Genomic DNA, 12,663 nt, shown 5'->3' on the forward strand with positions numbered 1-12,663 from the left:
AAATATACCACCTTCTCAACAATTGGAAACGACGATCGATTGCGTGAACAAATACTACCGTATCAAACATTTCGTATTCTTGACTATCAATTCCATAGTCATGGCACCCATTGGTATCAATTTATCATCTATTTTCGCTAAATGCTTCGGCTGCAGAAACGAAATGGAATCTTTCCATATTCCCGTCACTTTCCAATCACAGCTAAATGAATTCCCGAGCGGGCGCTTGCTTATATACGGATTTGTGTGAATTCAATAACCTGTTTTCAAAGCTATTCTTAAGCAACCGAAACAATTTTTCGAGTCAATAAGTAGCAATCATATACATCTTAGACATTTTAGCTTTTGTGTGAAATGATTATTGTACCATTCCGTTGTTCCGAAGCAGAATTATTAACACTTAAAGCAGGAATGGATTCATACTCTCAATTACTCTTTGATATGGTGAAAAATTCACTGCACCATATCAAATATTTCGTATTCTTCACTGTCAAATCAATAGGCACCGTTAGGCGTCATTATCGAATTATCATCAATACCTCGATTTTCGCTAAATGCTCCTTTCAGTTTGGCTGCAGAAACGAAATGGAGTCGGGAGAGTACATCATAATGCATAGGCGTGTGAGCGTGACTTTCCTCATGTCACATTGCAACAACGATTGAGTGGATTTCCGAGCGGCAGCCAGTTTATATACGGATTCGGGTGATTTTTTTTATCCCATTTTTTTTATTTTAGGCTCATTAGCATTGTAGCTGTAACAGAGCCGAATTTTAATCGTGTACATGTCACATGTTTATCATATCTATAATTAGCGCATTATACAGTTGCTATTTTTCGGCGTAAAGTATTCCTCCTATATAAGGATTCGGGTGATTTCAATAACATGTTTTCAAAGCTATTTCCAAACTATTGAAACAAGTTTCAGGGTGAACAATTAACAATCATATAACTCTTGGAAATTTTGTCTCTTGAATGAAGTGATAATCACACCATCCAGTTCAGTCGGCAAAGAGGTATTAACGTTCAAAACCTTGCACTCCAAGCGTCACGCTCTCATTTTCGAAACTTTGTACTCACATCCCGCTACAGAAATGAAAAACGTAGTCCTACGTCATAAAATATATCTTCAAATATACCTTATTCAATCACCAAAATATACCAACACTCAGTTTAAATTCCAACATTCGAAAAAAAATCACAAAAATTCGTTATTTATCGATTTTCCAGAGTAGGGTCCCTCCTTAATCTCTATTTTTCATCGAAAGTAATACCTTGTATATGCTGAAAACAGATTTAAATTTAGTGTTTTTGGATGTTCTTAGGATAACTTTCAAGATGAACTTCATAAAACCGTTTCAACTCGCCCCGTTGTATCTTACCATATGATATTTAAATTATTATTCGGCAGACTTCAGCAATGGTACATATTGTACGGTATCTTCTTCGTGGCAAATATTTTTTCAACCATGCGAGTAATAGGACTACACGTTGCATCCTGAACAGTTGTTATCCGATATCAATAGAGACATTATTTAATCATAATGACAATAATAATGATCGGCAAAGTTGCAATGAGGAGTGATAATTAGATGAATCTGGATTCCCTGATCTCGGCACATCACTACCGTAGAATGAAATGATTGTTGTTGGATATATTAATGTAAGGCGAACTTTACCATTTCTGGACTACAAAAGTACGATGTCAATAATTACAAATACTTTTAGTGATAATGAAGGAAGCATAAGCTATTAAAATTATTAAGCAACATTGCAGTTTTAATTGTTAAAAGATCAATAGAAATAGCTGTTATCTGTTCTTCGAATACTCCACACAAGTTGTTCTGAAGCTTCTTCATTCCTTACTGAAAGGTTCTTTAATTGCTTGCAGAAAAATTTTAATCTATTGATTAGAATATTTATTTGAAGCAGGAGAGCTAATTTTCATTTCGGATATACACTGCGTTTCACAACTATAGAACCGCTCATTTTTCCTGAGTTTCCAGAGATATGTAAGAAGTCGGTTGAATTGAAGTATATAGTGTAGAATACAATAATTATCTTCATTTATGAGACTGACCATTTCAACTTTATTGTTGTGTTCAGGCGCGAAACATTAAGAAAAACTAAAATTCCAATGTTTCATAACTATAGAACCAGATGGAAAAACCATCACTCCTTTACAAAATTAACGTCAATTTAACATGAATTACGATAAGTTTCTAATTCGAAGTCATCTTTAGTTCTCAATTAGTTCGAATAACCTATTCGGGGTGGTTACGACCATACTGCGCCATGTTTTAGGGTGAATCTAACCAGTCCATTAAACCATGCCATGACCTGCCAGATTTTATGAATTGATGCCAAATTACTCAACTATCATTTTTTTTATGCAAAAACAGCAGTAAATGATTCTGAAGTACTTCGTTGCACTTCTGACTGTTCATTCGTGTTGATGGTAACCTATCTAAACCAGGCCTTTTTGAGAAAATTCTACCCAAACCATCAAACTACCGCATGCAAAGTTAAGAGTTGGAAAATTAAATGACACGTTCCGTAAATCCTTCCAGTATGAAGATATTATATTTAAGTTGAATTTCTTCTCATCAGAGAAGTTCTCCTGAAATAGTGAAAGCCATGGGATTAGCTTCTTTTATGATCTGGGGGGAATTTTTTTTTCAAAAAGCTCTAGTTTAGATAGCTTACCATCAACACGAACGAACAGTCAGAAGTGCAACGAAGTACTTCAGAATCATTTACTGCTGTTTTCGCATCAAAAACAATTTAATAATTGGATAATTCGGCATCAATTCATAAAATTTTGCAGGTTATGGCATGGTTTAATGAATAGGGGCTTCAGGTTCTGGATTGATTAGTTTGTTTACCAAATCAAAACCATGTCAGGAACTTGTGAGGAGTAATCGGACGAATAGTAGATGCAGCTTACAGGCAGTACGAGTCATTTGAAGAGCTTAAACGAGCAGTATCTTCTGCGTAGATTCACCCTAAAACATGGCGCAGTATGGTCGTAACCACCCCGAATAGGTTATTTGAACTAAAGAACTAAAGATGGCATGGTGTGCTCCCGTGGCCGAGTGGTTAGCGTCATAACTAACATGCCGGGTGTTCGGGTTCGATTCCCGTTCTGGTCGGGGGAATTTTTCGTCAAAGAAATTTCCTCCGACTTGCACTGTGATCACGCGTATTCTAGAGCTTGCCACTCAGAATGCATTCAAGGTGTGTTATTTGGCATAGAAATCTCAACTAAGTACTAATAAAAATGACGCAAGTAATACTACGTTGAGACGGCGAAGTTCCTCTAGGAACGTTAGTGCCATTGAAGAAGAAGAAGAACTAAAGATGACCTACGAATTAGAAACTTATCGTAATTCATGTTAAATTGACGTTATTTTTGTAAAGGAGTGAGGGTTTTTCCATCTGGTTCTATAGTTATGAAACATTGGAATTTCAGTTTTTTTAACGTTTCGCGCCTGAACACAACAATAAAAGTTGAAATGGTCAGTCTCATAAATGAAGATAATTATTGTATTCTTCACTATATACTTCAATTCAACCGACTTCTTACATATCTCTGGAAACTCAGAAAAAATGAGTGGTTCTATAGTTGTGAAACGAAGTGCATGTTTATTTCTTCTGCGGTTATGAAGAAAAGAGCTACTGGATTGCTTAAAAGCTGTCTATCTTTGACAAAGGATCCTGTTAGATTAAAGAATAATGATTACGTGGAATGAAGTGATTCTTGCTAGTAATGTCGTTTGATGTAACGTTCAACGTGATTTGTTTTATAAAACTGTGACAAGTAAAAACTATTCACACTTTCAAAGTAAACATCAATAAGCTTTGAAAATGGAGATATACAACAAAATTAATACTTTCCAAAAAGTTTAATTTTTTGAGAGAAAGCTTTTTGTCTTATTATATATTAACATGTCTTATTAAGAACTAAAGTTGTTTTTTTTTATCTGTATTATAGTGATTTTCAACTCATTTGGCTGGTTCGTCACTTTTTACTCCCATTTTTGGAAGAATGTCGGGAATTGAACTCGTGACCTTTAGCGTGAGAGGCATGGATGTTACCACTACGCCAGATCGCCTCCACTAACTAAAGTTGTATTATTAACATTAGAACTACCGACAGTTTTTATATACCAGCGTCTACCAAACCGATAATTTTACCAGTATGATATTTAGTTGTCAAAATTTCAAAGGAAAAGCTATATTTAGAAAAAGTCACAACTTTATTATAAAATATTAAATAAATTTTCAAGACAAAATGTTGTGAACAAATGATACAATTGGTACCTTTGACCGGTCGGTAGTTGTAGTGTTAATGATCAAATATATTATACAATATATGATCAAAAAGGGCCATTGTGGATATACACAACTGCATCGTTATGTGGATTTAATGAAACCGTGCAATCCAACACTGTGAACGTCATTTTGATACCGCACTTTCCAAGATTATCCCACGAGGTGATTTGATTGTTTCCACCATTAACATGTGTTCCTGTATCCGAGATGTCGCAAATAAATGCGGAAAATTATTTTATTCTACGACGTCACCGCAATCAAATAATTGATTGATGACGTGTGAAAATTATTGTTTTTCATTGGTTTGAATTAAGCTCTACAATAATCGTGTGAATTTTTCGAACAATTTTCTACTCCAATTACTGAAATTTACTGAACATTCACTGTTATGTCGAAGTTGTTTGGAAACATTATCTGGCTCAACTGTTATGGCTTGGTTTTCATTGATATAACTAAATTCGATGTTTAGCTATTTTAATTATAGATACCATCATCATCATCATCATTAGTGAAATAGTGTGAATATAGACTGCGAAAAATTCTGATTCATTGTGCTAAAAAATGGACATTGTGCTTGCTTCCCATTTGTCGTAATGCTCAGGGTAATAACACTTTCATCCCTTGGTTGAGTTATTGGCGGTGTCAATCGCATAACTCGAACAAACTTCTAGCTGAATTCAAACGAGAGAAGCTTTCACTGAGAAAGTTATTCGTACTCCGCACCGGTTTCGTTTCAACGAATTGGCTACTTGAAATGCTAACTAAGAGTTGTTATTTGATTGAATGAAGAATATGTTATTTGCTAAGTAATACTATGTCATAAAAGGATTCTAGGTGTACAAGGACATTCAACACTTCATCTTTCACACGCGTCGGAAACTTGTTTTGAAGACGATAGACAGTTAGTGTCGGCATCTGTTTATCGCTCATACAAACGAGTTTATCCGTATGGGAAAAGGTAAAATAGTGGTGCACTGCACATGATCTATGTGTATACTATGCACACGGGGTGCTCGTGTATATGTACCCTAGTCTATGAGCCTGAACATTATTCATCATAACGTTAAACAGTTGAAGAGGGACGACTAGAAGTGACGAATTTCATGCCAACTCGACTGGCCGTTGGCAGCACCATCTCAGTTAGCAGTGAAACGTTGTGGGTGTAAAGATATGGCTCATTTAAACAACTTTGCATACTTGAAATATTTGAAAAAGAATTAGACTACTTTTTGGAAAAAGCCAATTTTTTTTCTTAATTTTTCACAAAAAATTATAACTTAAAAACTATGATATTTACAAAATTCTTGTCAAAGGATGAAATGTAAGAAACTGTTTAAATTTTTACAAAAAAATATCAATTTTTTTTTGGAGAAATATTTCGCTGAAAAAAAAAGTTATTTTAAAAATTAAAATTCATTTATCTCAAAAACGTATTCTTTTGAAATTCCCAAAAATATATATTAGGCTGTCAAAAAAGTCCTGCGGTGTTTCCGCGAGGTGTCGTTGTAAGCGCGTAGTTCTAGTTGTATTCATTGTATCGAGTCATACTATAGCTTGTTGGAAAGGTATTTTGCGCGCTATAATAAAGTAGTTGACAGTGTTTTGTTTGGTTAAGTCGTTCGTGAGTTATAGTGTCGCAAATATGGAGCAAAATAAAGAGAAAATCCGACATATTTTATAGTACTACTATGACAAAGACAAAAATGCATCTCAAGCTGCCAATAAAATTTGTGCAGTTTATGGACCCGATACAGTTTCCATTTCCACCGCACAACGATGGTTTCAACGTTTTCGTTCTGTAGTTCTGTTCTCGTTCTGTTTCGGTGTAGCCTGTCGTCGAAAATTGCGACAAAATCGCTGAATTAGCCGAGAAAGACCGGCATAGTAGCAGCCGTAGCATCGGCAAAAGAGCTGGGGATAAGTCATCAAACCGTTATTAACCATTTGAAGAAGTTTGGATTCACAAAGAAGCTCGATGTATGGGTGCCACACACGTTGACGCAAAAAAACATCTTTGGCCGTATCGACGCATGTGAATCGCTGCTGAATCGCAACAAAATCGACCCGTTTCTGAAGCGGATGGTGACTGGCGATGAAAAGTGAGTCACTTACGACAACGTGAAGCGCAAAGGTCGTGGTCGAAGCCCGCTGAAGCGGCTCAGACGGTGGCCAAGCCCTCATTAACGGCCAGGAAGGTTCTGCTGTGTGTTTGGTGGGATTGTCAAGGAATAATCTATTATGAGCTGCTTCCCTATGGCCAAACGCTCAATTCGGACCTGTACTGCCAACAACTGGACCGCTTGAAGGTAGCACTCATGAAGAAGAGGCCATCTTTGATAAACAGAGGCCGCATTGTCTTCCATCAGGACAACGCCAGGCCACACACTTCTTTGGTAACGCGCCAGAAGCTCCGGGAGCTCGGATGGGAGGTTCTTTTGCATCCGCCGTATAGTCCGGACCTTGCACCAAGTGACTACCACCTGTTTTTGTCCATGGCGAACGAGCTAGGTAGTCAGAAGTTAGCCACAAAAGAGGCCTGTGAAAATTGGCTATCCGAGTTTTTAGGCAATAAGGAAGCGAGGTTCTATAACGGGTATTATGAAGTTGGCATCTCGTTGGGCACAAGTCATCGAACAAAACGGCGCATATTTGACTTAAAACAGATGATTGTAACTAATTTTATGAACAAATGAAAATTCAAAAAAAAATACCGCAGGAGTTTTTTGACAGCCTAATATATATATATATATATATATATATATATATATATATATATATATATATATATATATATAATATATATATATATATATATATATATATATATATATATATATATATATATATATATATATATATATATATATATATATATATTTGAATAGCCCTTAAAATTTGCAACAAGTCGTCCATACATCGGAAGATGTATGTACTTATTAAAATATGAACTTTTGTCCAAGACGTCAGCTTTCTATCTGTTATAGTTTTTGGAATATAAGTCCTTTTTGTATGGAGACTCCTGAAAAAAACAATGTTTTGCTCGTAACATTTTTGTTTCGAAATTCTCACGTTTGGTATGTTCTTGACATGCTTCCAAAAAGCGAAAAGTGGGGAGAGCCTGTAAATTTCGATTATTTATACACAAAAATGTTACGAATTAAACACTAATAGTATTTTTTCAAAGAAGAAAAATTAAAAAGTTGTTGCTCGAAAAACTTTCTCCATGTAAATGTGCCCATCTTCTGATGTACGGGTGACTTGTTGGAAATTTAAAGGGCTATTTATATCTATTTTTTCAGATTTTTAAAAACACATGTTTTCGAGAAAAAATAATTTTAATTTTCAAAATATTTTTTTTCAATGAAATTTTTTCCAAAAATTTGTTTGATATATTTTGATGAAGACTTAAATAATTTTCTACATTTCATTCTCTGACCAACTTTTTGAAGATCATAAAGTTTGTAAATAATTTTTTTTTGAAAAAAGGTGAAAAAACTCAAAATTTAGGAAAAAAACCCACAAAAAATCTATCAGACCTACAAAATTTTAGTCAAAGAATGGAATGTAGGAAATCATTTTGGTTTTCATTAAAAATTATCAAAGAATTTTTTGGAAAAAAATGTCATCGAAAAAAAATATTTTGAAAATTAAAATTCATTTTTCTCGAAAACATTTGCTTTTAAAATAAAATTTTCAAAATAAAAATAGATATAAATAGTCCTTCAAATTTCCAACAAGTTTTCCATACATCGGACGATGGGCACATTTACATGGAAAAAGTTTTTCGAACAACAACTTTTTCGTTACATTTTTATGTTAAAATTATCGCATTTCAAATGCTCTGCTAACTTTTCTCTATTTAGAAACATGCCAAGAACATGTCAAACGTGAGAATTAACACACAAAAATGTCACGAGCAAAACATTATTTTTTTCAGGAGTCTTCATACACAAATTTTCAAAATTTCAAAAACTATAGAAGATAGAAAGTTGACGTTTTCGACAAAAGTTTATATTTTAATAAGGTCTAAAATTATGTCGAATACACTATATCGCTATCTTGACTTTAAACAAAATTAGGATTAGTTGTATTTTTCTCAAAGAAAACATAAAAAAGTTGTTGTTCGAAAAACTTTTCCCCTGTAAAAGTGCCCATCTTCCGATGTATGGATGACTTTTTGGAAATTTTAAGGGCTATTCATTTATATATTTTTGGGAATTTAAAAAAATACATTTTTAAGAAAAAAGAATTCATATTTTTTAATTTAAATAACTTTTGCGTCCGCGATATTTTTTTGTGAAAATTTAAACAATTTCCTACATTTCATCCTTTGACAAGAATTTTGTAAGTATCATAGTTTTTAAGTTATAATTTTTTGTAAAAAATTAAGAAAAAAAAATTTGGCTTTTTCCAAAAATTAGTCTAATTCTTTTTCGAATATTTCAAGTACACAAAGTTGCTTAAATTACCTATGTCTTTACACCCACAACGTTTCACTACTATCTGAGATGGTGCTGCCAACTCCTAAGACGAGTTGGCATGAAATTCGTCAAGTGTGTTTTATGGTTGTTATCCAAATAGCACCATTGTACGGTGAAGAATGCTTTAGGTTGGGGAATGAGGAAGATTGTGATGAATCATTCCTTGCAACATCGGTGGTAAACGCTACTGGAGGAACACAGAAAAAACGTAGTGTGTTCTTCTAACTGCCCACTACATTCTTATATCGATTGATCTATGGCGAATTGTTTACCGTTTGTAATTCCTGATTAGGATAAGACAAAATAATGTTGGAAAAGGTTCGTATGAAGTAGGGGAAATCAGGGTAAAACTGACACCCTAAGGATTTCCACATATTTCCAAGATCTACCATGTGTCATCCACTTGTAATCGTTACAGAACCTCTCTTCAACTGTTAATGAACCATTCTACAGTATCTGTTGATCATTTTTTGAGTAGTGTTTTGATAGAAAACAAAAATCGATGTTTTCAGGTGAATAAATGGAAGTGCGAGTGAGATAGACATCCTGTCGGGTAAAATCGACACCTTTGAAGAAAAGAATGATAACTTGTTGCAATAATTTCAAATAATTAAGAGGTTATCTACACTCGACAAAAAAAATTAGAGGAACAGAATGCGAAGTCGGAAATTTTAAGTGATTTTTAAAATGCTGTAACTTCGTGAAAAATAAACGCATATCGATGGAAGACGCATCATTTTGTAACTATAACTTTCAGGTATTAGAATATTTTTCGTACATAGTTTTATTTTGGTGTGTGTAGGTGTAGTGGGCAACAATATCGAGAAGAAACGAAAAATCGATTTTTCTTTATTTTTTCAAGAATATTCTGGACTAACACAATTTTTTACCAACCAACTCAGCAGCAAATTCAATTAACCTCATCAATAAACTTTTTTTGGTTTCAAGAACGTTCCTGTAGGACCTTCTCACACAGAGATATTTCAGTTTGAATGAAAAATCACCCCTTCGTCTTTGATGACGAATGATTCAACAAACAACCATCGCACCGCAAATCGAAAGGCAGTTTGAAAACTCCAATAAATTCTGCACAAGGATAATTTATTACTTTGACGGAAAAAAAATATTTCAAGTTTTTGCATCGATTTAAAAGAAGTGCCAAAAACAAGACTTTCATAGTGCTTTACAAAATTTACTGTAGTTCTGCGTATGAATATGTGTGAGTATCATCACTCCTTACAATTTTTGTACCTACAAATGCATGAAAACGAAAGTTACGAATCGTTCCTTCTGAGAGTCGCGTAGGATTTTGTACTTCTGATACGATTGCGATCAAATGCTCCTCTTATTTACTCCAAACTTTAAAAAATCGTCTAGAAAAAACGGCTGAACGTATTAATATAAAACGTTCACAGATGTTGAGGGAATACACTAGGCTAAAAACTTGCCTGCAAACATTAGGAATTACTGCGATATTTGCAGAACTACAGTGAATTTTGTAAAGCACTATGAAAATCCTGTTTTTGGCACTTTTGTTAAATCGATGCAAAACATTTAACTAATTTTTTTTTCGTCAAAGTAATAAATTACACTTGTGCAAAATTTATTGGAGTTTTCAAAACTGCCTTTCGATTTGCGGTGCGATGGTTGCTTATTGAATTATTCATCATCAAAGACGAAGGTGTGGTTTTTCATTCAAACTGAAATATCTCTGTGTGAGAAGGTCCTACAGGAACGTTGTTGGAACCAAAAAAAGCTGATTGATGAGGTTAATTGGATTTGCTGTTAAGTTGGTTGGCAAAAAACTGTGTTAGTCCAGAATATTCTTGAAAAAATAAAGAAAAATCGATTTTTCATTTCTTCCCGATATTGTTGCCCACTACACCTACACACACCAAGATAGAAATATTAGGCTTTCAAAAAAGTCCTGCGGTATTTTTTTTTGAATTTTCATTTGTTCATAAAATTAGTTACAATCATCTGTTTTAAGTCAAATATGCGCCGTTTTGTTCGATGACTTGTTCACAGGCCTCTTTTGTGGCTAACTTCTGACTACCTAGCTCGTTCGCCATGGACAAAAACAGGTGGTAGTCACTTGGTGCAAGGTCCGGACTATACGGCGGATGCAAAAGAACCTTCCATCCGAGCTCCCGGAGCTTCTGGCGCGTCACCAAAGAAGTGTGTGGCCTGGCGTTGTCCTGATGGAAGACAATGCGGCCTCTGTTTATCAAAGATGGCCTCTTCTTCATGAGTGCTACCTTCAAGCGGTCCAGTTGTTGGTAGTACAGGTCCGAATTGAGCGTTTGGCCATAAGGAAGCAGCTCATAATAGATTATTCCTTGACAATCCCACCAAACACTGCAGAACCTTCCTGGCCGTTAATGAGGGCTTGGCCACAGTCTGAGCCGCTTCAGCGGGCTTCGACCACGACCGTTTGCGCTTCACGTTGTCGTAAGTGGCCCACTTTTCATCGCCAGTCACCATCCGCTTCAGAAACGGGTCGATTTTGTTGCGATTCAGCAGCGATTCACATGCGTCGATACGGTCAAAGATGTTTTTTTGCGTCAACGTGTGTGGCACCCATACATCGAGCTTCTTTGTGAATCCAAGCTTCTTCATATGGTTAATAACGGTTTGATGACTTATCCCCAGCTCTTGGCCGATGCTACGGCTGCTACTATGCCGGTCTTTCTCGGCTAATTCAGCGATTTTGTCGCAATTTTCGATGACAGGCCTTCCGGAGCGTGGCGCATTTTCGACGACATCTACACCAGAACGAAAACGTTGAAACCATCGTTGTGCGGTGGAAATGGAAACTGTATCGGATTCATAAACTGCACAAATTTCATTGGTAGCTTGAGATGCATTTTTGCCTTTGTCATAGTAGTACTGTAAAATATGTCGGATTTTCTCTTTATTTTGCTCCATTTTTGCGACACTATAACTCACGAACGACTTAACCAAACAAAACATTGTCAAGGACTATATTATAGCGCGCAAAAATACCTTTCCAACAAGCTATAGTATGACTCGATACAATGAATACAACTAGAACTACGCGCTTACAACGACACCTCGCGGAAATACCGCAGGACTTTTTTGACAGCCTAATATGTGCGTAAAATATTCTAATACCTGAAAGTTGTAGCTTCAAAATGATGTTCCATCGATATGCGTTGATTTTACACGAAGATACAGCATTTCAAAAATCACTTAAAATTTCCGATTTCGCACTCTGTTCCTCTATTTTTTTTTTGTCGAGTGTATGTATATAACTTAGGTGAACATCCATGTGAAATATGCCGATGAATGTTGAATGAAGGGATACCATGAGCTCTGCCAGGCTTTTTGTTGACATGCCCGATTCAACGTTGGTTTTGGCTGTTTTATCAGTTCAGCTCAACCGTTTTGTCTTTCGAATATAAACAGGAGGAATCTACAAAAAGTAAGAACGTATTTTTCCTGCCTGTGAAACACAAACCAGGTGTCGGTTTTACCCTGACTGAAGGTGTCGGTGTTACCCCGAATGGATTCAAAATTTCAAAACAATGTTTTCGAGCATTGATAAGCAACAACACCACCTACCATCTCACAAACTACACTGAACAATGATCTACGATGAATTAAACTCATAAAAGTATCGATTATTCCAAAACTTTCCGACTTAAACACTTAAATTCCACGAGTAAAATTTCACATGGACTGTCTTCTGTTTGATAGCCGGCTCTGTTTCGTTGTTTGTTTTGACTGCAAAGCGTCTTCCGCAGCTGTTGCGTGACTTGAAACGTAATGGCGGGTTTACATTAGGGAGATCTATAGCTATAGATGGATTTATTCACGTGAAAATAG

Source organism: Toxorhynchites rutilus, chromosome 3 (genome assembly GCF_029784135.1).
Source record: "Toxorhynchites rutilus septentrionalis strain SRP chromosome 3, ASM2978413v1, whole genome shotgun sequence".
Classification (NCBI taxonomy): Eukaryota; Metazoa; Arthropoda; class Insecta; order Diptera; family Culicidae; genus Toxorhynchites; species Toxorhynchites rutilus.